This window comes from Poecilia mexicana, unplaced genomic scaffold (genome assembly GCF_051168715.1).
Source record: "Poecilia mexicana isolate PSO_F unplaced genomic scaffold, ASM5116871v1 scaffold_4, whole genome shotgun sequence".
Lineage (NCBI taxonomy): Eukaryota > Metazoa > Chordata > Actinopteri > Cyprinodontiformes > Poeciliidae > Poecilia > Poecilia mexicana.
Window position 1 is genome coordinate 10,945,804 of NW_028263373.1, and position 22,374 is coordinate 10,968,177.

Below are 22,374 nucleotides of genomic sequence, written 5' to 3' on the forward strand. Positions count from 1 at the left end.
AATGAATAAATACGATGCAATGATGATGATGGTGGTGATGATGATACAAAGTTGAATAGACTTAATTAAATAAGTGCAATAAAAGCCTGGCGATTCAAAGAGTCTGTTGCAGAGGTTACTTTATTTACGACAGCTTTTGTTTGAGAGAGAAACAGCTTCAATAGGTAAAAATAAACAAATTTCATTTTCACTAACTGAACTCCTTTTAGAAAACTGTTATCATATATTCAAAGGGAAAATGTCCGCAATGATTCGACTTCACTGATGTAATGTGTGTCATTTGGACTAAATTTACCTCACGTATTTTATTCTGCTTACATTTGAAGAGAAGAGTCTAAGATCAGGAAAAAAAATACATTAATGATTAGAAAATATTTATTTTTCAATCTGGAAAGCGCTGTGAAGTTCCTGTGATGGCAATGCTGCGTAGCGACACTAGAGGGCAGTGTCGTCGTGCGCGTTTAGGGCGTTTATTCAGTACGATGTAAGACTGAATTGGTTTTGCTTTATTCTTTATTCTGTTTAACTTTGTGTTTCTATTTTAAACAAAACAAGTCCAGGAAAACTGAAATACTGTTGTTATTTTAAAAAAAAAATCTATTTTCATGTTTTATATTGGGAAAATACAAATCTACATTTTTAAAAGTTCTCTTCTTTCCTAATTTCTTTGTCTGACTTTCAAATGTTGAGAAGCTGGAAATTGTTTCTGCATATCGGTAAACTCAATCTTTTGAACTTGATCAGGGACTCTAAATCTTCTTACAGATAAATATTGCTTAATGTGCTATAAGTGTAAAAACAACCGCACAAAATCAGAACTGAAAATCAATCAGCAGCCAGATCAATTGATCAATTTAGCTCTTTGCTCTAATTTGTCTACTCTGTCACCTGTCTGTGTGTGCAGGGCTTTAGGCTCAATGAGAGGCTTTTATTCTTTCCTGTGATAAAGGACAGATGATATATGTTGCTCAGTCTCAGTTTGAGTAAAAATTATTTTGTTTATAGCAAGGGAAATATGGAGGCTTCTGCATCCACATTCAAATTATTATGGGAAAGTTTTGATTGCTGTTGTCTTGCAAACTGTTTTTATAACAGCCTGTGACTGCACTTAGATAATAGCAGTTTTATTAGAAAAGGGAAAAATTTGTGAATAAAAATTATTAAAAAGTAATAGAATTATGTTTGGATTTTATCTTTCAATAGGCACAGATCTGACTTTTCTGGTTAGTGTTCTGTGCTTCTAAAGTTTTTGACTTACACTCTAAAAAGTGTTTTTGGGCTGTAGTTCATCTTATGGACTTATTTACATTAATTTAACTTAATTCTTTTGCTTTTGCTATGACAACTTACTTTTTTGTGTTCATTCAACTCAAAACTTACAAATCTTTAACCTGAAGGAACTTTTCACTTTGACTTTACTTAAAACAATTGAGTTCAACGCCAGTTTTGTATCCTAAGTCTGACCAACTCAATTTATTATGATCATCCAACTCAATTTACTAAGTTCTTCCAACTCAGTTTGCTAAGTTTTTATAACTTAATTCATAAAGGGGTTTAACATGACAAATTTAAGTCATTCTTACTCAAATCATTTATTTTGTTCTAATAAACATTTAAAATCTCTTTGATTTAATTCTACAGAAAGTCAACTCAAACTTTTAAGAAGTTCCAAACTAAATTTAAATAATCTTTTTACAGTGTCGTCTAAATACACAAATCTTTTCCTTAAATAACCTTTTTCACTTTGACTTTGAAATAATTCAGTTTGTGTCCCATGTCTGACACAATGACTCAAGCTTACAGGGACACATTCCCAGTAAGTGGCTGTGGCTCTGTGGATAGAGCAGTTGCCTTGTAATCGGAAGGTTGTCAGTTCGATTCCAGCTTCCTCCTGCCGTATGTTAATGTGTCCCCTGGGTACTTAATGCCAAGTTGCCCAGCATCTGAGCATTAAATACATGTGTGAATATGTGCTTTCAGTGGTCAAAAGTGTTACTTAAGTTTATTTACCATTTTTGAAGTAAACTAAATGATTTGAGTAAGACTGACTTAACAAATTGAGTTGGATGATTATAATATATTGAATTGGTTAAACTTAATAAATTTAGTTGGATAAACTTAATTGAATTGCTTGTTACCTACAGAAGCAATTCAATTAAGTTGGTTCAACTTTTTTCTTTTTAGAGTGTACCAGCACAATTTTAACCGAATCAAATTATTGTTCAGCAGTTACTTTATGAGCAGATGTAAGGGCAGCATTTCAAGTATTTCTCCAGTCTTTCTGGTGTGTTGGTCATTAACTATTTGCACTAACATTGTGTGATGCTTGGAAGAGGAGCCACTGTGCTTCAGTAATTGCTTAACATCATTTTAATATTTCAAAACAAATTAAAGAGATTACAGGGCTAACATGAGGTTACCAGCATCTACAAATCCACCAAAACAAAAGGCCTTATAGCTCAAAAGAACAACTCAGAAGAACTAAGCTGTATTCTGTTCAGCCTTCCTGTTTTCTACTGAAACTCTCTCTTTCTTGCTCTGTCTCTCTCTTTTTAAATCTCCAAATGCCATCTTATATTCTTCATCTGATTTTTTTCTTTTTTTGTTTAAAATACTTCCCATCAGATTCCAATCTGAATACTTGTTAAAGCTAGCTAGAGAGATGCTAAGTTGGCAACACTGCAGGTGATCAGTAGTCAGGGCCAGGCTTGTCCGAAATCACCAGCCAATTTCTTCTCAATGCATCTTGACTGTTATATTTTCAAAACTGCTTCATGTTTGAGTATTTGCAACATGACTGTATCACCTGGGTTCAAATCTCATTCTGAGCCTAGATTTTCTCAATGGACTCCTGCTTCCTCTTAAAGTACAAAACCATTAGATAGAGTGTGTTCATGCAACGTATCTTGTCCTTTTCTTACATGTTGCCCCCTTGATGGAGTGGTGACCTGTTCAGGGTGGACTCCACCTCTCACGCTCTGACCTCCGGATTAAGCGGGTCTAGAAAATTGACGGATGAACACCTTCCTTCTCCTGTGGAACGACAGCTCTGCTTTGGGGACCTTTTTGACGTCCTTGGGCCTCCTCCTTCCGTCACGCCGTGCTTCAGAGGGATGCAACACAGCCTGGATTTCTCTAACAAAAATACATTTCCCAGAGGTGCTACACAACATTCCCAGATAACCAGACAGAACAATTGCAAGGTTGCAGTGTCTTTTAACACTCTCTTTACTCCTTCTGTTGTGGCAACAATCATCACCAGTTAAGAGACCCCATGCGTTTTACACACTTTGAAGTTTTTGAACATCATTAATCTTGTAAAGATGGTTGTCTTTCTATTATTCCTCTTTTCGTGGAAGCAACAAGCATTTTGATGTCCCTCGACTCAAAATGAAGCGCCATTATGTTTTTTTTTTATATCCTGCTGATCACTTGGTAAAGTGTCCCTCCAAACAGCAGCTTGCTCCATCTAATTCCTAATGACTAATGCGAATGCTGACTCTGCTCTTGTAAAACAAATGATATCTCTGTCCTGTTCGAATAATCCCAATATATTCAAATAGAAGGGGGATCTATTACTGTGACAGAGGGGGGAGGATGTTTCCACCTCGTGATAAATGTGCAAATGTCCACCAAAGCTGAATCAGACGGCAAGTTTTAATGGCCTGATTGCTCGTTCATTTCCCGGCTCATTCTCTAGCAGCCCGGCTCCCTCCTTTTTAATGCCGAGCCGGTCATATTTTGTCCCAGATTAGTATAGATGGCGGCTGACAGTTGCTTCTGCTCAAGGTATTTAGAAGACATAATTCATTCATGGATCTAGAAGTGCTCCCATTTGTCATTCCCGCTCACTCTCCCCTCGCCCGCCCGTTCCTCTGGGTGGCGGAGACGAGGGCCGGGGCCGGTTTTCAGCTGATGCATTAGCGGGCATATGCAAGCAATGAATTATCAAGAAGGAAAAGGAGTCAATTATCCACTCCTAAAGAGGGGCCAGGCTCGCCTGGTGGCCTAGGGGCCACTTTCCATATTTACCAAATCGTTTTACGGAGCGGTACGCCCAGGACACCTGGAGGGGAGACGGTGAGCAGACAGCACACCTGAAACTCTCCCTCACACACAGTCAACTTTGACCTTCTCACCCCGCCATATCACCGTTCCGCTCCGCGGTTAACAAGGACAGGCGGGGATGTTTTGGATCCATACGTTCATAATCCATTTTTACACACACACACAGCAGCTCCTCAAACTGATTTCGGCTGAGCTGGAATAGCCACGCCGTGACCGTCAGCCATTTCCCCGTGTCCCAGTTCTCCTCCTCTGACTCCTGTCGAATCAAAATGGGGGACCCTGATTGACTGTGCCGCTCTGACTAATAGAGTGGATATGGTGAATAAAATAGCCGGCAGTCTCATTCCAAAGTCTCTTACCCCCTGTGTCCCCAGTCACTTTTTCCTTGACATATTTCCAGAGATTGAGCTTTCTATCCTGTTTCTGACGAGGACGCGTGGAGGTGGAGGTGGTGTTCCCCCGGAGCGGCCGGCACCCTCGGACAGGAGCTGACAGGCCCTCAGATGGCTGCCTGGACTGACACTTAGGGAAATTAGGTTGTTAGACAGCATTATGAGCGCGCTGATAGCTTGGTAATGGGTTTTAAGTTTGGAGTTTAACACAGAGGTCCACCGGGATTGGCCTTGATGTGTGTGGGTGGACAGGTGGGCTTTTCTATACTCCCAGAGGAAACTCAGAGACAGAGGGGAAAAGAAATAAGGGAAAACAAACAAGGAGAAGAAAGACTGTGTGAAATCTTCGAACAATAAACGCATTTAACAATTTCATTTGCGCTAAGGCATGCCGTATTTTTCTTTTTTTTTCAATCGGTTTCTCCAAGCAGACAAAAAGCAGAATCACAGCATCTCCTCCATCCACATGATTTCTCCTTAAGTCCTTCAAGGGCTCAATTTCACCAAACTCTAAAACAATGACAATTTTCTGGTCTTTTGTTATGGTTAAAGGTTTATAGTTTTGCATGCCGTCCACAATCGCTTTCCAAGCCGAGTCTTAAGTAAGGGCGTCTAAATTTAGTGCATAACGATAAACTCTTAAGTTTTAAGACATAGGCTAATGCGTGAGGGTGTTAAAACCAGTGGGATAGTTTAGTGGAGATTATGGGACATATCAAAGACTCGAGTAAAGCTCCATCAAGAGCAGCACGGCTGTTTAGTGGGCATCTCCGCACGCTTTCCTTCTCTCTCTTTTCTCAAATGGCTGCAGGAGTGACTCATAAAGCTTTGGCACCCAGTGAGTGACTGATAATGTCTCCACATCACTCCCATTACTCCTTTTGCCCATGCTTTGAAAACGAATAGGCCACTTTATTGCTGCCACGGACCCCTCAAGTTCTATTAAGGAGGAAGATTTAGAGTGACGTTATGGCCGTCCGGCGGAGGTCGAGACGACTCACAGGAGAGGATGAAATGGATGAGGTGGGTCAGAGTGATGGCGGCAGTTTTCATTCACTCCCCACGACTTCGAGATAAATTGTGTTGCAAGGGAGGGCTGGGGCGGTTTCTCTGGCAAGATTTTTTCAGTAGAGCAGATGAGCAAAGTTCGCAATACAAATCAAGCCATAAGGTTTCCACAGTGTGCTTCGGCTCCGTGTCCTGCGGGCGTCTCTTTCATGGCGCTCCAGAGAATACACACTGAATTCAACCCCATCAGAACAGTCCGACTGGTCCACAAGTCATTTCTGGTTTATTAGAAGAAAACTCTTGTGTGCTTGAGTATGTGTGTGTGCCAAAGTGGAAATCTCTTTTCCTTTTTTTTTTTCCTCAAGCATCCTGAACAAACTACCCAAGAATCTGCTAAAAAGCTGATGAGGTGGAAATGTTTAACCTGTGGCGGATCCGGGGCAAAACCAATATCTTTTGATTATCATAGTCGGACCACTTCTGCATATGTTTTTGGGGATTTTTAATTTTATTCCGAACAAAACTTAGAAGTTGTGTTGAACATTTGCACTCTAACATTAGTGAGCCTTTAAACTATAGTAACATGGACACTGAAAGGCATTTACACGGAGGTTAATGATTATTGGGGCAATCGTGGTAGGAGTTTGCCCTGCAATTAGTGGGTCGCTGGTTTGATTCCTGCTCCATCTGCACTATGCCACCATTTGAATTTACTTTGCCATTTTTTCACCATTTTGTTCATTCATGTTAGTTTTTCCAAGAACTAACACTTCCTATTGTATGTTTTTTGATGTTTTGCATCTTTGCACATTATTTTGAATAATATTATGGTTCAAATTAGCAGTATTCTTGGATTTACATTTGTTTATTGATTAAAACTACTCTCTTATGTTCTAGGAGCAAAAGGAGGAAGTGCAGCTTCACTTCCTGTACTTATGGCTTCCTGTCCAGGGGTGATGATACACAAGAAGACCAGGTGGAGAGGGGGAACAATGACTGATGAAACATTATCGGTTAGTTTTATGCTTTTCTATCTGATAGCTTGGTTTGCTTTCATGTTTTAAACATTAAGCTAATCTAATACTACTCCTTGCTACTGATACAGACTTTAAACTTTAATAAACTTTAATGCCTACTTCTTCATTAGAGGATTTCTGGGGTGGAAAGGACCAGTTCAGAGTAGCAATGTGGTTAACTGAGTAAATCGTGTTTATTTTGAGCCAAATTTAAGAATGGCAACTTTTGGATTTTTGTCAATAAGTTTTTATTTACAAAATAAAATACATTGGTTTTTTTTTTTGTTTGTTTGTTTTTTTTATCGTCTGGTAATGTTCACTTACCACCCTGTAAGTGAACCTTTTGCTACACTGGATCACCTCTACCTATCTTCATCCACTATGACCAGTTTACCCCACAAAGGAATAAACCTTAAACTGATTAATGTCATAATGGCATCTAAATGCTAAAATCACTCTTGGTGGGTATCTAACAACTTCCCTTCAGAAATTCTGAACTATCCCTTTAAGTAAAAATTAAGTCTCACTTATGGTTAGAGAGGGGGAAAAAACACTAAAGCTAGGAAAATAATAGCCCCTTTCACTTCCAGAGGTGTGGATGAGCACTGCAGCGGGTTTAAGTGACAGGTAAATTGCAGGTTAAGTGGAGAACACAATCTTTTAACAAGAGACTCCAGGCGGCTGCAAATCCTCCTTAGTCTTTAATCTGAATACAAAAGGCTGGGGTGGGGTTTTAAATCTGACCCTTCAATGTTCTGTTTGTTCCACGCTCAACTGAAGGGCCTGCTGTACTTGTGGGGATACTCCCAGGTTTGCAGTTTCCTTTGTGAGATTTAAAAAGGCCCACGAAGCCACTTCTTCAGTCGGTAACTTCTCTGAGACAAAGGAAGGCCTGGATCATGCACGTTCACTCTTATCTAACTAAAAAAGTCTTTTAAACGGGACTGTTTATTTAATTGTGGATGAAACGGTGAAGCAGAGCAACATTATCGCAAGCCTGCTACGGAGTGAAAACAAATCCGTCTTTATTTAGTGGCTGTGATGGTGGGAAAGAGGAGATGAGGCCGGGGTGAGGCAGGCGGTTAGGGCTTGCCGAGAAAAAGACGCTTTGGGTTGTCAACGTTTTAGAGGCTTAGAGTCAAACCTATCCGGGCTCAGGAGAGAGGAGTCTGGGTGTTAGGCAAGCAGAATGACTCCTGATAGAAGGAGTTTGCGGCTCAAGTCGAGAGGAATCGTCTTGGCTCCCGGATGAGGCGAGGACTAATTGATTCTCTGAAGTTTGCTGTCGCAGAGCGCGATTACAGGTATGACCGGATTAAAAAAGGAGAGAGGAAAAAAAACAAGGGATCTGGAGGAGGGAAATGTAAAAGGAGAAAAAAAATCAAAGAGAAAAGACGATGAGGGCTGCCATAGACGGATCAGCATCGTCTATATACAAATTGATGTGTCTGCTTGTGAGAGTGTGTGTGTGTGTGTGTTTTGTTTGTGTGCTGGTTGTGTATCTATACACACACAGGTACGGCGGCTGTGTTTGATCTCAATGCTCAGTGGCAATCATCAGGTCATATTGCGAGGCCCCTTTCTCCGGTGTGCTGCACAGGAGCACATTATGTTGTAGCAGCGTGCTTCCCCTAATCACTCACTTCTGGTTAACACGTCTCAAAGCCAGAGGCATGTGTCTCGCCTGCCCATAACAGTCCATGACAAGATTGAGTACTGAGGCATGTGGGAGCCATAGTGAGGCGGGCTCCGAGAGAGAAGCCTTCAGGAGAAGGAGAGTTAGGACGCATATCTAGACCTAAGCTGTCATGCGTGCGGCTGTAATGGCTTGTTTAGTGGCAAAGTCCAATCTAGGGCCCCAGAGAGCCATTATTCCTGGACTATCGATCGGCCCCTACGGCCACCACAGCTCGGGACCCTGTCCCTGATCCTGTTCAGTAATAAGCGTACTCATGTCAAGATGGTAATTATCATTGATCTGTAGCTCGTGTGACAAGGCAGCGGTCCCCTGTTGTGATTCATACCTAGTGTGGGACCACTGGACTTGAGGCACCAAATCACCAATTTGATATTAGTACACAACTTTTATGGGCAATGCAGAGCTACATGCAGGAACCACAAGAGTTTGGAGATGGATCTCAGTCATTTGGATGTTGTACCCCCTGTTGCTTTGCACTTTTGTACCACGCTATTTACCTGCATTGCAATGTTCTGCAAGTTCAACCTCGTCAAACACTAGATGAATTAATTAACGTTTTTCATTCAGCATCTAAATAATCTGAAATTCACAGTCCAAACATAAGCTGAATAATAGTTTGTCTGTTGATTGTATATCGTTTATGTTATTAGCTATTTACAACCTAAGTTTTGTCAGCGTAATTCTGTTTGTTCAATTCTCTGTATTTTAATGTGGTCAAACTCTTGAAAAAAATTTCTTATCCTCTTATTGTAATGTTTCAGCTGTGTGGAAGCAAAATCAGTGTAATATTTTAACAGATTAGTCAAAAGTTCACAGTTTAGAGATACCATGGAGAGCTGTTTGTTTAGTTCAAGCGAAGTTCACAATTATCCAGAAAGTCAACAAAACCCCAGGACATGTTTATTCACAATTCCACCTGCTGGACTTTTCAGATTTGTTTTCCTCTTGAGATACAAAAAGGTTATTTACAAAAGGTGATTCACTAATTGAGCTTGTTTTAGTTTGATTTTCTCACCAGTTTTTATTTCCTCTTTGCTCCTTTTCTTCACCAAAGTGAAAAAATTATTTTATACAGTTGGTTATTGTTAGCAAATAGCAGTTGACACTGCATTCTTTTCAAAAGTGTTTTGAAATCTAATACATGGCTTGTCACTATAAACATGTTAATATCATGTTGTCTAAATAGATGAACTATGATGTTGAGTAGCATAGCCTGTCAATATTTTGACAGTACATAGGTTGTCATGACTAATCTCATCTTCATTAATGAACACCAATGACTGTGACTGTGTTACTTATGTCTGCATTGAAACACTACCAATTAACTTTCAAACGTTATTATATTATTTGGTTTTATTTACGTAAGTTAAGAAAGTACAGTTATATTACTCTTGCTTTCAATTCATATCTTTCCTACTTTTACTTGGTGTCAGTTTGAGTCAGATGTATCAAATTGGGGGCTCGTCCGGGATAGCGCTCTGTCTGTATTTATGGCAGACAACTTAAAAAATAAATTAATGAATACATTTCAGGCACACATTCTTTAGCTGAATCTATAAAAATTATGAAGGGAGCAGAGTTTCACAGAGAGTTTACAAAAGAGTTGATTTCAAAAGAAATATTATTTGAAAATTGGGGGGAGGGAATGCTGCTCCTTTGTAATGTATTTTACGGGTTTGTGGGAAAGGCCAAATGGAAGCTAAATTTTCTAACTGAAAATATATTTATCAAGACCAAATATGATTTATCCTTAAAAGCATAATGTAACATTGATGCTTTGTTGGATCACCCAAAAAAGACATGTCAAGTTTTGAAAAAGGTGCAAAATGATGTCTTATTTGTCCTTTTCAAACAGCTAATCACATTCAGAGAAACATTATGCTTCTGTGTTTTGGACATTTTATTGACTTCGCTGGCAGAGCTTTCACAGGCTATCTACTTTGGGATCTAATTATACCTCGCGCTCCTGGCAAACCCATTCTGAGGGTCCGAAAGGCAGCAGAGAAACAGACAGACAGAGAAATAGAGAGATGGCGAGGCTTCAAGACAGGCAATCAGTTTTCTTTTTGTGAGTGCTGAAGCGGGACTTGTGTCACCTGCAGACCAAACCCCATTTCCTCTGATTAAGTCCTCTGAAATATTCCATTTGTCAGTGTCACAGCCACAGCCAGCGCGCAGCCAGCCGTGTCTGTTGACTGTGTCATTCTCCAATTTACATCAGACACTGACAACATCATCATGTTCCTAATGTCCCCCTGGCCTGCTCTTGCTCAACCTTATGCTTAGACTCTTCATTTCTGTTTCCTCTGCCTCAGATGCACCACCCTGCCTCTCTGCGTCCTTCCTGTCACAGCAACAAACATCGGCCCGGGTCTACGTGTGATTTCCCGTGTAGAGGAAAGCCCGCTCAGTTCGGATGCCCAAACCTTGAGAGAGTTGTCCTTCCTAAACGGTTGCTTTGCTTTCTGTTTTCTTTTTTCCTTGGGAATCTGTTTCTGGAGTATCAGCATCACTCAGCCCTCAAACTCTCATGCGTGTGATCTAACCCCATTAGCAGCCAATGTCTTTCCAGGAGCAGAGCTGGCATGGTTCAGAGAGGATGGAAATTTCAATCTCCCCTCTATCATTTTCTCTATCATTACTCCATCCACAGCCATTTCTCTCCATCCCGAGTCCCGTGAGGGAGTGGAGCGGCTGAAAAAGGAGGGCACCGTGCACCCTGTGCCCAACTTTAATATGAGTCGAGCAAAAAAGAAAAGGGGGTGTTTATACATTATTAGGGGTCTATTATAACGGGGCTATCACATCCTGCCTCTTCTCTCCGTCTTCCCTTCATTCCCTCACTCTCCTGACAGGTAACGGCGGGCCGCCTTGATGACTAGACTCAATCACCTGTGACAGTTTTGATTTGATGTCACTCTTCGGGTCGCTCTATTTGTTTGAGCAGTTAAGAGGTAATTGTGTGACATTGTCGGTGGAAGACGTGCTTTGGCAGCGCACCCGCTGAACCGAGGGGACGAGTCGAGGGAGTGTGGCAATAATAAATGAGGGCTATTTTCCTCAGCATTCCCAGACCCTGTGTATGAGTGGTTTGGTGTGTGTGCATGTGTGCGTGTGTGTTTGATGTGGGGACCTAGAAGGGGTGATGAGCCCCTCTACCTTCAGGGAATTCAACTGTGAGATGCACATCGAGGTCGCCGGCGCCTGCTCTTATCATCACTTTTGCTGGTGTGAATTGTTTCTGTCACATTTATTTCTTTTAAAAATAAGTTTTGGTGTCGCATTGAGAACTTCTGAAGCCTCACTTGTAAGATTCAAAAAACGTATATTTTTAGGCATACAGTATTATTACTATAATATTTGTTGTACGTAATGTACTTAAAGCTGCAGCCTCACCCTTGCTCTTTGCTAGGCTACATCTTGTTACACACAACAAAGCCTGCTATAAACGCTCAGGCTAATTAGCATAGCCACCGATGACAACATATAAACAGTTCTTCCATAACTGTAGATTGCTTCTCTGCCATTAGCACATTTCACAAAGCTCTGCCTTTTCCACGCACCTCCTTCTTGGAATCTCCAAGCCAAGTTTCTGCCTCAAAGAGCATCCCTACCCTTTATTTCCTCATTCAGCTCCTCTAGACTAGCACCAGCAGCAATTAGCAAACACCTGGTGGAACTGCGAGTTTGCTGAGCCTGTCATACAAACTACTTCTCTGTCCAACACTCATACGAATGGCTGTAAATGGCTGTAGAATTGCGGAGCCTCACTGTGATGACGTCATGAAGGTGGAGTGCAGGAAAGAACAGGAGCATCTTAAAGGGACAGAGGCCCAATTTCAAGGCATCAGATAAAGAAGTGAAATTTTATGTTGTGTTGGAAATATATTCACTTTTTATAACAAATTAAGATAACAGTTTTTTTGACTGTGCTATAAAGTAGCACTATGTACCCGATGAATACATAATACTGACCCTTCAGAGGCTTTCTAATCTTGTTTTTTTGTCTCTTTTTTATGTCCTATGAATTATTTTTTACTGCTTTGCTTGTGAATGGAACAATATAAATAAATGTTCCTTGCCTTGATGTAGTCATAGTCTGTACATGACATATGGTAGATACCTAAAGGCCCATAAATAATTTTCATATATAAACTGTGGGTATTGTACAGCCATGCTGGCAGAAAAGTCCATTCACAGAGTATCAACTCTCACTGTCTCTGAATGCCAGCGATAATCTGGAATCCTTCTTTTCTTATGTAGAAGAAGCAGAGGGAAAATGTGGCTGAAGACTGCAAATCTGCGAGCCCAGGCTTTACCCCCCTCCCCCCCTCCTTTTCCCCTCTCTATCCTGAGTCCATTTCTGCACAGCAGTGGTGCGAGGTACAGGACAGACCTTTCAAGAGAACTGGGGGTTGACTAAGTCCAAAAATTTAAAAAAAAAAAAAAAAAAACCTAATACAAGTTGAGTTTTGTCTGACCTGACAACAGTGCAGCACCAGGATAGTCTTCAGGAGAGCAAGATGCCAGCAAAAAGGCTTTCTTACTTCTTCTCCATGTTGAGCTCATCCATTTGTTTGTTATCTCAATCCAGGATTTGGAGAGATACAAAGCTGATTAGGCAACAAAAGCATAGGGGGAGATAAAGAACACTTAGGTAATGGGTTTAGCCTGCCTGTTTAGCACGCCAGATTCATCCTCCTTTTTTTTCCTCTCAAAATGCGTTTGCTATTCTTTTCTCAATCTTGATCCAGATGGGAGAAAGAAGACAAGAAAAAGAGGAGAAGCAGGGAAGAAAAGGGCAGAGAAAAGAGGAAGAGAGAAAGGGATGCTTTTGGTCGCGATATTGAGAGAAAGTCTTCAGTCAGGCAGCAATGGGAAAATAAAGATAAGACTTCTCTCAGCTTGTGTTTCAATTCTAAATGTGTAAAAACACAACTTAAGTGTAGAAGTTGTTAAAATGTTCAGACTGTATTGCTGGCTATCTCTGCCTGGGATGTGGGCATTTCTGAAAAATACACAAGTGAGCTTATTTTAAATCAGACAAAATGTGATTTGAAGACAGATGGAGAAAAAAACAAAATCTGAGAAACTTGATATTTACACTGAAAGTTTAGTTGAATTTAGTACATTAAAAAAAAAATAAGTGGACCACTGCTTCCCTTTTCATTTCTAGGCATGTAAACCAATACAGAGCCATTAAATCCAAGCTTACTCTCCCCTTGGTGAACCTGTGTTAAAGCAATCTCAGGGCTTAGCAGTCACTCTGATAATAACACCTCGCAGAGGTCAGTGAGCAATGAGGAGGAATGGAGGGAAAACATATTTATGCTCCTCCTGCTGCCCCCCGCCCCCTCTCATGGAAAGAAGCCATGAGAAAGGTGCTTATTTAGACGAGATAAAGAGCGAGATGAGAGGCAGCGGAGTTGGATTAGGGAAAGGAGACGATCACGGCCAGTAAAGGCAGGGAAGGAGAGGAGGGGGGTGGAGGACAGCGAGGCCGGGAGCCGGTGTCTGGGCCGGCTGGATATGGGGGGAATATTAATCTGGGTTTAGTGTGAGCAGGACCCCACAAACGGCTCAAGCAAACACAGCTTAGACGAGGCCAAGCCTCTGAGAAAGTCCTAAATCTTCACATTAGCTCCCCGCGTTTCTTCTGCTGAACCCGTAAGCTCTTTTTCTAAAGGACAGCACAAACAAACTGCCCTCCCTCCCTCCTCCTCCCTCCATTCGCCTCCAATAGTACCTCTTGCCAGTCTTATACTTCCTCTCTCACTGGCAGACACACACTTTCAAAATCAAAAAGCCTTTGACGATCAAGATTGCAAGAAATTTATAAACCTGGGCCTGAGTGGATAGCGGGAGATTAGATGGGTCCCCCTCTTAAAGCGACAGGAAGTCTGCCAGTTGTGTTGCTCATTTTTGGTCTGCCCTACTTCTCTGTCAACAAAGAAAAGGAAAGCAGTGATACATATTTTTAAAGGGACAGTTCAGGGTTCTTGAAGTCAGGTTCTGTTGCATTGTTTTGAGCAGTTAATATCTTTCTTGAGGTAGATAAATATCTCGATATAAATCCAGAGGAGGCTGGAGTCTGAGAAGGACAAAGACCAAAACGCCCTTCTAAATACTATAAAACAACTACAATCTCAAAAACATAACTCTTTTTGGAAACCTAAAATCCTTGCTGTGTTTGCATTTTGTGGTTACTAACACAGAAATGACGATTTGCATGCAACATGGCCAATAAGCCTTTACTTTAGCCATGATAATCACTTTCTCAGATTAATAAGCTAGTTTATCAAACTTATGAATATTTTCTTGACCTACCAAATTATCTTTTTTTCCTGTTTTGCTTATTTAAAAACACCATTCTTGTGATCTGCATGGGTTCTGTTTCTCAGATGCCGTGAAAGTAGGCCAAACTTTTCCATATGTTATTTCTTTCTCATTTACACAAAATATCTGCTTCTGATTGGCTGATCTGTCTCTGTTGGTGACTCATCCTCTGAAAGGTTCAGATCCTGTGTTGGAAGACATGCAGAGAAATACTCATCATCAACATGTTTCAGATTAAACAGTTTTTTTAATCTGTTTTGCTTGCAATCATATTTTCTTGAAACTTTTGTTGTTTTAGCTAAACCGAGAAATGTGTCACGGATCTCGATGGAGCCCGCTGATTTAAAACAAAACGTGCAACACATTTCAGACCCAGTCAGAGTTCACCTTATCTTGAGCAGATCCTAATGTGTACACAGGTGGATTCTCTGGTGGTTCGAAATCGTGCCATTTTAATGTGTCTTTAATTCCGTTAGAATGAAATAGGTCATAAAAGTCAAGATTAGATATTTAACCCTTTAATGCATGAATTATGATCCTTTGTGTCAGGTTTTTTTTTTCCACATTTTTTTTCACATTTTCTTAAGGCACAAAAAAAGGTAGGGAAAAAAATTGTAAACATTTTTTTTATTTTATTTTTTTTAGGTGATCAATTGTAATTTTCTCCAAATGCAAAGTTTTTTGAAAAATACATCAGTAGTGTTGTTCTTTAGCGGTTATCTGATGTCACAATTTTTTGTCTTTTTTTTGTCTGTCGGCCATATTGGATTTAACAAAAATAATTTCTTGCATTTGCATCTGATGGCCAGTAGTTGATAATGTATTTTATGATGCATTAGTGTCCACTTCAGTGGTCTGTGTGCATTTATAACATAAAAATCCACAAGAAGCACAAGAAAATCGGCTTTTAGACAGCTGTTCACTGTAGTGACCGCTATGCATGAAAGGGTTAAAACAACTGCCTGCAAAACTTTACAGATGATGTGGATTAAGCTTAACTTTTATTTCATTTGATTTTAGTTCAGCGCTATCAATTAAAAATTAGTCGCTGCATTCTAGACTTGATTCCTGGCTGGTTCATTTTGGACTTCACTAAACATAATATAAATCATGATGATTTAACTTACATTGACAGCGTTGTTTCAAGACAATTGAAGCCTGATTTACACCAGCTGTTAGTCTGAGCCTTCAGGACCAACTAATCTGGACCTAGGATAGGCTGCAGAATGAAGCTGTGAAGTATTTTGCACAGGTAACATATTAACTGCTTGGAGTCTCTTAGTCATGTTCTGTCTTTGGAAAAAGACAGAAATGAATTCAATTGGTTTCCAGAAAACTTCCACTTGAGAAAATGCACAATTAATCTCTTTTGGTGTTACTTCCTGATGATTACAAGTTGACCTTTTGTTCACTGTTAGAGAGATGAAAATTACTAGCAAAACTGTCCTGGAAAATGATTGTGCTACAAACATATATCTCCTCCGAATAACACCAAACAGATGATCAAATTAATGGGGTATTAATTGCATAAGTGAAGATGTGATGAAACGGAGAGAGATGTGTTGAGGACTTATTTATCACAACAGCTTTGGCACCTAAAGAGGGTATCAGACGGTCCCGTGGGAGGCAGGCTCACCCTGTGGAGGGCGAGAGGAGACAAGCCACTGAACCTCATCCCGTCACCCACAGCTTCCTGGCAGGGAGGGTAACCAGGAAAGAGTGCCTCCTCACTGAGTTTCATTAACCTGACCACATGTGCCAAAAGCCCTGGTTTTAGAGTTAATCAAACTGACAGTGACACACTTGCCGCAGACTTCTCAGTCACCTGGGAAACTCATCCCAGCCCATGCTGCTTCTAATGTCGAAGATGCTCCCGGAAAGTCTGCATGGATTTCCTCACGTGGTGCGGCACACACTCGCCCGCACGTCGCGCCTCTGCGACCATGACCATTTGAAATGTCATTTTTAAAGTTCCAATTAACTGTGGAGAGAACTGCATCCAGCACTGTAAGCCTCATGACTAAACATAAGCAATGCAAGAATGTGATTTAAACATCAAATGAGACCTTGACGGGTTTATAGGCCACATTTAAAAACTGTTTCAGATCATTAAGAGTCAAGGGGAATATTTCAGCCTGTGGGATGCGAAGAAACGTTGACGTAAAATGAATCTTGAAGGAAAAATGTTCACACTTGAGTGCTTGTTTCATCTGTTTTGTTTGCAATCACTTTTTCTTTGGAAAAAAGTAATGTCAACAAAGTTTGGAGAAAAAAAACAAAACACCAAAACGCAAGACCTATAACTCTGACAACAAAATGTTAAGAAAAACATAAAACACTATAAATGACCGAAAAGGAAATGTAATGTAAAATATTAAGAAAAGGGGAGCTTGAATTCTGAAAGCAGTACAACGAAGCGCCACAAAATTAAGATAGACATCATTGTGTTCCTTTAAAGTATTTTGTTTGATTTTTTTTAATTTAGCATTTTGTATTATTGTAGTGTGTTCTAAATGTATCCTGTTTGGATTTTGTCATGTTTTTTCGGCTCTTGGAGATTTATGTCAATGTAATAACTGAAACAATTACAGTAAAATACAGTAAATGGAGCAAAAAAAAAAAAAAAAAAAGCCAAGAGTAATTTTGGATCCTGATCTAAATAACAGCGTAGACATCTTCTTTATGCTATGTGGTTTATTTCTGGAAAATAATGGAAAATAACACACACAAAATCTGGAAAAGCATCATCTATTACAATATAATTTCCAATTAAATATTTGGCATTGGATTCACAACCTAATTGTAGCCTAACTGTGCTAGGAAGTAATTTTGCCACTTAGACTGAACTGGTGTCTATTAGTGTAGAAAGGCAAAAATAACAATAATAATTAAGGTACCTATAATGATCCCTTCATGTAAAATAATAAGGTAGTGAATTATTTGGTTGTTGATCTGTGTTGAACTTCCAGTGAAAATGCAAAAAAAAAAAAAAAAAAAGTTTAAAACAAGGATTTCTGCAAAGTAGCTACCCTGAAAATATATATATTTTGACAAGCATAGGGAGACGAGAATTACTGTGCATGATTAGCCTAATGCTCCGCACAGAGAAAAAGTAGCAGTTCAAACTTGACAGTGAGTAAAAATCCATTTCTATGGACAAGAATTATTAATGGAAAGGAGTAAAATGGGGTTTTAGATATGTACAGTAGGAGGACTGGTTGTATTTAAGCTCCCTGCAAAGTCTCCCACTGGCAGCATTATCCGGCCTATGCACCTGTCAGACAACAGAACATGACGAAAAATGTACCTTCTTGAAAAGGAGCTGAGAAGGTATTAGACGGTCTCCAAAACATTAGACACGTCACAGCTCCGTCCCGTCATTTGCAAGCATTTACAGGGGGAATCAGGAAAAATTACTGCCTCATTTAGACCTGGATATAGATTTAAAATTTAAGACTTCCTGAATGTTCACTCCCGCACATGTTCATGCACGGAGCGTGACAGGTTGCTCTGCAGGCTTTTCGACGAGGCCCTTGGGGAGGGGCGTTGTGGAGTGCAGACCAGGTGTCCGCCAAGGCGCTCGCGCGTTAGAACAACCTTCATCAAGCCCACGCCCTCAGCAGATCAATCTTCCTGTGACACTTCATTTAGACTGCATTAATGTGGAATTAGGGCCCATTATGGCTATTGGCAGGACCTGACAGTCCCAGAGCACGGTGATCCTCGCTTCCCAGGAGAGACCGCTGCTGAATTGAGCAGATAAGGCTTTTTCAGCTGTGCTGCAGAGCTGAAGGAGTCATTAGTAATTCTTTTTTTTTTTTTTTTTTTGCTTTTTATTCAACTCTGTCATCAGGACTGCTAATCAACTAAAGGAATGTGTGTAAGGGGTTTGCTTTTTATTTTTGTTATACGGTTTCTTTTAGATTCGGATAATTCAAAGCAGCTGGGAAGTTCAAATTCAGGCATACTTAGACTGTTAAGTCGTTTCACTGGACACTGAAGAACTACTACATGTAAAGCAGATATTAGGACATTTTTACGTCATATGGACATTTGTGTGAAATGTCATGAATCCATGGTGAAAGCATTTGCTACTTTTATTGCTTCATTTAGCAAAGAAGACCTTAAATGCAGTACTTTGCTAATGTGCTTGCATGTGTTGAACTTTGGCATGGTTTATGGCAAAATCTTCAATGTATTTTTAAGTATTTTTGTATGACAGATCAGCACAAAGTAGTGTATAACTGTGAAGTGGAAGGAAAACAACTCCTCCAGTGCAGACAACTACCTTTGGAAGCTCTCTTTTTTAAGTTAGCAGGATCCAATGATATCCATTTAGCATAAACGGTGCTCATACCTTCTGGTCTCAGTTGACCATGAGTTCTTAAGGTTTTTTTTGCAGCAGTGTTCTGCACCTCAGCTTTCTTGTCATAAATTTGTCCGTTTAGCTTGAGGAGCACAGTAGCTTGATAAATTTGACTGTGGCTCTTTGTCAAGACTTGAAGACTGATGGTTCGGACACTCTCTGTCCGATCAGATTAAGTTTTATTTGTTTTGCAAAGAGAAATGGGCACAAATTCCTTTCCCCAGATGTTCAGAGCTGATGGAGATACTCCATCAAAATTCTTGCAGCTGTTTTGATGCGAGGAGCTGAATTTCTTGCATACAATTTTTTTTTAAATCATTAAGTCATGTATCATTTTCACATGCTCTTGGTTCCAAATCCTCTGAAATATACTCACAAGGTTAAATTAGCGTTTACTGCTGCCGAGTGACTCAGACGAACGAACCACAATAATAAGCCACCGTTTACTATTGGATACTTTCTTTTACCTCCAACAACTGAAAATCTGATTAGATGTTGGAGCTGAAATTCGGGGGTCAGGGCGGAGCTTCTCATGAGGTGTGAGTCGAGCTGGCCTCCATCAGTACCTCCCGCCCCCTTTCCTTCGTTCACTGTCTCAGAGGAGTTCACGGCGGGGCCCCCCTCGCACACCCTTCACTGACCAGGCGGCTGTGAGGCACACAGATACCCCCTTAAGGAGCTTTGCTCTCTGGAGGAAACTTAATCTCCTTTTTAAACACCATCCCAAGGCTCCTCGCGAGCCGTGAATGGAGCGGGGGTGGAGCCCGCTGCAGAGTATCTCCGAACCCACATGGCAGCCCAGCCCAAATCTGAATATCTTAGCCACAACGGAGCTCAGGAGCTCCAACACCAGCACAGGAATTAGCCCTTCGACAGGCCACGCTAAATCCTCCTGCTTCCTCCTCACCGCTCCACTGGCTTCCACCTCCTGTACGCTTGTGCAACGCCTCCCTCCATTCATTCGCCATCATGCATGTGCGACAGGCTGCGGCTGAAAGACAAAGTGTCGAGACGGAAATGGTTTGAGCATAAATTTATCTTAAAAAAAAAAAAAAGTCAACATCAGTAAATAGATGTGAACGTTTCTGGTGAATTCACTAACTTATTTTTTTGTAAAATATTTTAGTAAAAGGGGTTTATGCTCTGGAACACAGTTAAAACATATTCAATTTAAAAACCGAGTTAATTCCCTGCAAGCTTAAAGGTTGAAAAAGAAAAAAATCTTTCAAAAAATGAATTAGAATAAAAACTTAAGAACACGGAATTCCATTCACGTACAAATTTCAGTCAAGAAAAAACTCTTTAAAGTGTTTTTCACAATAGTTTTACAAGTTTCCACTCTCCATTTAAAGTTTTAAGACGTCATTCCAGTTTTGTTAAAGGACAACTTAGTGACTAGTTACCATTTAGAAACAGTGCTTATGTTGGCATGTTTAGCTCTAATATTACAAGATATTACTAAATAAAAAAAAACAAAACATTGCAATAATAAACCAAAAACACCATCAGGAGCCTGAACAGTAACAGTTGTAGAGCCCTCAAACAGGAAAGTGGTGACATATGGATATATTTAAGATGTGCTTCAGAAGTCACAGTAACATTATTATATACCATTTTAAAACAAAGATAAAATTCTTACTGAGATTACGGAGCCATTTTTAACTGGCTTGAAGAAGCTTAACAAGCAATGTTAGCACAGTTAAGGTTGTTATATGGTTGATTTCTATTGTACGGTGCTTTGTGATTTCAATGTCTGTGAAAAGCACTTTATAAATAAACTTTACTTACTTACTTACCATTACTGAAGGAGCAGCATCCATGTGTATGTCCTACAAACTGGAGCTCAACATCTTAACGCCAGTGTTGTGGTACTCGAGATCGGTCTTGGTCTCGAGTCCGGTCTTAAGACCGTTTTCTGATGGTCTCGGTCTCGTCTGGGACTCGACCGTATTTGGTCTCGGTCTTGTCTCGGTCTTGGGCTCTGGGGACTCGGCATTTTATTTCAAGACCAGTCGAGACCGCAACTGTGAAAATATCACTAAACGTGCAGCATACTGTCCAGTTTATTTGTTAACATCTTTGTTTTCAGTGGATGCAAAACTCACCAATTAAAATCCAAGCAACTACGTGTTTCTCCCCCTCCCCCTCCCCTCCCCACCTTTCACTCGCGCGCGGCGCTACTCCCTCCTCCCTCCTCCCCCTCCCCACCTTTCACTCGCACGCGGCGCTCCAGGACATGCGCAGTGGTTTTCTCTCAGCAGCAGAAAATGTTTGTCTAATCGTCAGTAATATAATAGCGCTGCATAAATAGTAAGAAATCCGATGGCCAGAGCTAACTCAGCAGCGCTTCGCTTTCAGAGACGATGGGGACAACGTCTAACTATTTTCGTCACTTAGAAAAGTAGCTCAAAGAAGGTAAGCCCCGTTAACGTGATGTTAGCAAAGCTAGCTGTACAGAGACACATAAGAATTTGTGATGAAAAAAAGTCACTCACTGTCTGAGTTATTGTGCGGAGGTGTTGACTGACTTGTTGCATATATAGGACAACGCTATGTCCAAAAGTCTGCAATATAGTGATGTGACATTCAGAAACAGTCGATTCTTCTCCACGGCTCTTTATTTATTAGATAGGACTGGAGTGTCACTCACTGAGAGCCGTTGTTCTATCAGATTACCATACACTGTCAGAATAGCATACGTGCAGTGAGTACCATGCCTGCGCATGCGCATTAAGAAGTCCGACCGTCAGAGGAGTTGTCAGTTCACCATATGCAGCAAGTTATGACGAAAATAAGTCATTAAATTGTTTTCAATGATAACTATATAGATATACATGTGTTGTCATGGTTGCAAAGTGTATTTAAAGCAGGTCTGGCTGCAGCTGGAGTCAGCTACAACACACGCCCGTGTAAAACTCACTTAACCGCTAAGTCAGGATGCCATACAACTGTTAATAACAGATCTACGTCACGATTCTATGTTCCTAGCATACATGCAGTGAGTACCATGCCAGCGCATGCGCCTTAAGAAGTCCGACGTCAGTGGAGTTGTCAGTTCAGCATATGCAACAAGTTATGACGAAAATAAGTCATTAAATTGTTTATAATATGACATAATATGATAACTAGATAGATATACATGCGTTGTCGTGGTTTCAAAGTGTATTTAAAGTAGGTCTGGCTGCAGCTGGATGCCATACAACTGTTAATAACCAAGTGTATGATGATCTACGTCATGATTCTATGTTGCTGATTAAATAAAATCATATGGTAATGACAGCGTATGCATGTCTGAGCTAAGAGTACGACTATCTGGCAACGTATGCTGATCTGACAGAACACCGTGAGTTCGTGTTAAGCGTATGACGATCTGACCTGACAGAACACCCGTTCTTTGTTCTAGTAATGCTCTGAGTACACTGCATCATTATTTAATTATGTACGTTGATATTTAAATGAACAAATAACTAAAACACAAGAACGAAAGAG